We start from the raw sequence: 4605 nt of genomic DNA, 5'->3' as shown, positions 1-4605 counted from the left end.
ATTTATAATCCTTTGGGCATAGTTCCAGATTGCTCTCCAGAATGGTTTAATCAGTTCACAACTCCACCAACCATACATTAGTGTTTTAATTTTTTCCACATCCTCTCCAGCATTTATCATTTTCCTGTTTTGCTACCTTAGCCAGTCTGACAGGTGAGATGTGATACCTCAGAGTTGTTTTGTTTGCATTTCTCTAATCAATAGTGATTTAGAACATTATTTCATATGCTTATAGATATCTTTAATTTCTTCCTCTGAAAACTGCCTGTTCATATCCTTTGACCATTTATCAGTTGGGGAATGACTTGTATTCTTTTTTTTTTTTTTTAAGCATTTGGGGTTAAGTAACTTGCTCAAGGTTACACGGCCAGTTATTTCTGGGTGTGGTGCTAACTATCTGAGCCAGGATTCGATCCCCCAGGTTGTCCTGACACTGGGGGCCAGTGCTCTTACTCTCTGAGCCACCTGGCCACCCCATGGCTTGTATTCTTATAGATTTGACCCAATTCTCTATATATTTTAGAAATAAGACCTTTATCAGAGACACTGGTTGTAAATTTTTTCCCCCAATTTCCTACTTCCCTCTTAATCTTGGTTACATTGGCTTTGTTTGTACAGAAACTTTTCAATTTAATGTAATCAAAATTATGCATTTTGTATTTCATAATGCTCTCTAACACTTGTTTAGTCATAATATTTTCCCTTCTCTATAAATCTGACAAACTCTTCCTTGCTCTCTCAGATTGCCTATAGTATTAGCCTTTATACTTAGATTGTGCATCCATTAGGACTTTATTTTGGTATATGGTGTTAGATATTGGTCTATGCCAAATTTCTGCCATACTATTTTCCAGTTTTCCCAGCAGTTTTGTAAAATAGTGAGTTCTTATCCCAAAAGCTGGAGTTTTGGGGTTTATCAAACAGTGAATTACTATAGTTATTAACTGCTGTGTCACGTGTACCTTATCCATTCCATTGATCCACTACTCTATTTCTCAGCCAGTACCAAGTAGTTTTGATGACTACTGCTTTATAATACAGATTAAAATCTGGTATGGCTAGGCCACCTTCCCTAGTATTTCTTTTCATTAATTCCCTTGATATTCTGGACCTTTTGTTTTTCCGGATGAATTTTGTTACTATTTTTCTAGCTCTACAAAATAATTTTTTGGTAGACTGATTGGTATGGCACTAAATATGTAATTTCATTTAGGTAAAATTGTCATTTTTATTATATTAGTTCAACGTAGCCATGAGCAATTGATGTTTTTCCAATTATTTAGATTTGACTTTATTCGTGTGAAAAGTGTTTTGTAGTTGTGTTCATATAGGTCCTGGTTTGTTTTGGCAGGGAGATTCCCAAATATTTTATAATGTCTACAGTAACTTTAAATGGAATTTCTCTTTCTATCTCTTGCTGTTGAATTTCATTAGAAATATATAGGAATGTCAAGGATTTATGTGGGTTTATTTTATAACCTGCAACTTTGCCAAGTTTATTTATTATTTCAAGGAGTTTTTACTTGATTCTCTAAGTATATCATCATACGGTATCATCTGCAAAGAGTGATAGCTTAGTTTCTTCTTTGCCTAATTTGATTCCTTAAATTTCTTTTTCTTCTCTTATTGCTACTGCTAACATTTGTAGTACCAAATTGAATAAGAGGGGTGATAGTGGACATCTTTGTTTTATCTCTGATCTTATTGGAAATGGTTCTAGCTTTCCCCATTACATGTAATACTTGATAATGGTTTTAGATAGATGCTACTTATTATTTTAAGGAAGACTCCATTTATTCCTATACTTTCTAGTGTTTTTAATAGGAATGGGTATTGTATTTAGTCAAAAGCCTTTTCTGCATTTATTGAGAAATCATGTGGTTTCTGCTAGTTTTGTTGTTGATATGACCAATTATACTGATAGTTTTCCTAATATTGAACCATCCTTGCATTCCTGGAATAAATCCTACCTGATCAAAGTGTATTATTCTCATGATAATTTGCTGTAGTCTTTTTGCTAAAATTTTATTTAAAATTTTTGCATCTATATTAGTGAGGGAAATTGGTCTATAATTTTCTTCTCTATTTTGTCTCTTCCCAATTTAGGTATCAGCACACTATTTGTGTCATAAAAAGAATTTGGTAGGACTCCTTCTCCAATTTTCCCAAATAGTTTGGAAAGTATTGGAATCAAGTGTTTAACTTTAAATGTTTGATAAAATTCACTAGTAAATCCATCTGGCCCTGGAGATTTTTTCCTAAGGAATTCATTGATGGCTTGTTCAATTTCTTTTTTTTTTCTTTTTGGAGGTGTAATGGGAATGTAAATTTAAAGATCTTCCCTGCCCCTAAAGTGCACCTGGAGCCTGGGGTGGGAGGCTTGTTTTTCAGTAGATACTTTTTGATTGGCCAGTGGGTCAATGAGGTTGTTACATTCTCTGAGCCAGGAGAAGGCTATATAAGCCCTGATGTGTAGCTTTGTTTTGGGGCTCACTTTGAGAAGTGTTCTGTGATTTGATCTGGATTCTGGGAAGCCGTTGTCCAGAGCCCCCCCCCAGCTTTGAAAAACCCAGATGTTGAAACCCAGATGTTGATTGGGTATGGATGTAATGGTTGGATAGTTTGGAAATCTGTCTACTTAATCTGTTTCTCTGTCTTGATAATTCTGTCTGTATACTTTGAAGTTTGGGGTGCTGACCTTTTTCCCCTGAACTAGGTAAATGATACATATTTGACTGATTAAAGTAAGCTTGTTAACCCATTTTGAGTTGCTTTCCTTTATCAAAGCAGATCCAAGAACCTGTATTGGCAGCAACCCTGGGGACGCTGGGTGCTTGCTGCTACAGGAGGGCAGTTGGGGTTAAGTGACTTGCCCAAGGTCACATGGCTAGTTTTTGTGTTACATGTCTGAGGCCGGATTTGAACTCAGGTCCTCCTGACTCCAGGGCTGATGCTCTACTCACTGCACCACCTAGCCAGCCCTCAATTTGTTTTTATGAGATGTGGTTAAGTAATTTACTTCCTCTTCAGTTAATCTGGGCAACTTATATTTTAGTAAATATTCATCCATTTCACTAAAATTGTCAAATTTATGTGCACACAATTGGGTAAAATAATTCCTAATTATTGTTTTAATTTCCTCTTCATTGGAGGTAGATTCACCCTTTTCATTTTTGATACTTGTAATTTGATTTTCTTCCTTTTTTTTATCATAATGACTAAAGGTCTATCAATTTTATTTATTTTACCACTCATTTCTTAAAGTGGCTTTCCTAAAGGGCAAATCTGATCACATCACTCTCCACCTCAGTAAACTTTGATGACTCCCTAGAACCTCCAGGATATAATTTTCCTCTTTTTGGCATTTAAGACTCTTCATAAGATTTACATATACTGATGCAAAGTGAAGTGAGAAGAACTAGGAGAACATTATAGTAACAGCAATATTGTACAATGATCAACTGTGAATGATTTAGCTATTCTCAGCACTGCAATGATCCAAAACTATTTCGAAGGACTTATGATGAAAAATGTTATCCACCTCCAGAAGACGAAATGATAGAGTCTGAATGCAGATCAAAGGATACTTTTTTAATAGATTTTTTCTTTTCTTTTCTTTTTGTTTTGTTTTTTGTTTTTGCTCTGTGTTTCCTTTAGCAACAAGACTAATATGGAAATATATTTTGCATGACTGCACATGTATAATCTATTTCAAATAGCTTGCCTTCTCAATGAGGGTAGAGGAGAGGGAGAAAGGGAGAGAATTTGGAACTCAAAATTTAAATAGACCTAGTGTTAAAAACTATAACATGTTATATATATTTTTTTCACTTAAATTTTTTTTTAAAGACTCTTCATACCTCCCCCCTTTTTACCTTCTCTCCTTTCTACATACTCCACAATCCAGATACACTGGAGTACTTTTTTCTTGTACACAAACTCCAATTCCTGACTCTGTGCTTTTGCACTGGCATTCCCAATTCTCTCTCTCATCACCTCCATCTCTTAGTTTTCCTGGCTTCCTTCGAGTATCATCTTCAATTCCACCTTCTATAGGAGGCCTTTCCCAAGCCCTCTAGCTGCTAATGCCTTCACCTCTTAGATTACTTTCCATCTATTTTGTATATATTTATTGTTTATATACATATATATATAGTGTGTGTATGTGTGTATGTGTGTGTGTATGTGTGTGTATGTGTGTGTGTGTGTGTGTGTGTGTGTGTGTACACACACACATACACATTAGAATGTAGTCCCTTGAGGATGGGGGCTGATTTTTGTCTCTCTTTGTATCCCCAATGTTTAGTCTGATCCGTAGCAAGGACTTAATAAATGTGTGTTGAGAAATATTGACTGACCTCAGGACTTGATAGGGCCTTATATAACCTATAGGGAAGAAAAACTGGTGATATGTTAAGGGTGGGGGAGGTTAGGTGTTATAGAAATGAATAGATGGACAAATAAACAAAGTGGAATCAAAGCAGCAGAAAACCCTTCCTAGGTCATCCTAGGGTTTCTGCTACCATTAAGGTAGTATCATAATTAGTGATGATGCTGTTGCTTTGTTGATTCAAGTATCTGTCTAGTAAAGAAATGATCCAGACC

General features: G+C 35.5%; 1 protein-coding gene and 1 long non-coding RNA gene across 2 annotated transcripts in view; one reads left to right on the top strand and one right to left on the bottom strand.

The window, feature by feature from the left end:
• The window catches only part of PGPEP1L (pyroglutamyl-peptidase I like), a 91967-nt gene that overhangs the window by 73796 nt on the left and 13566 nt on the right, over window positions 1–4605 (top strand). The gene's annotated exons all lie outside the window — the stretch shown is intronic.
• LOC138168554 (uncharacterized) overlaps window positions 1–4605 on the bottom strand; it is a 56248-nt gene that overhangs the window by 47613 nt on the left and 4030 nt on the right. The window lies entirely within an intron of this gene.

Source organism: Petaurus breviceps, unplaced genomic scaffold (assembly GCF_028583685.1).
Source record: "Petaurus breviceps papuanus isolate PSGF00001 unplaced genomic scaffold, PetGlider_PUasm1.0 37, whole genome shotgun sequence".
Lineage (NCBI taxonomy): Eukaryota > Metazoa > Chordata > Mammalia > Diprotodontia > Petauridae > Petaurus > Petaurus breviceps.
This window is presented reverse-complemented; position numbering and strand designations above follow the sequence as displayed.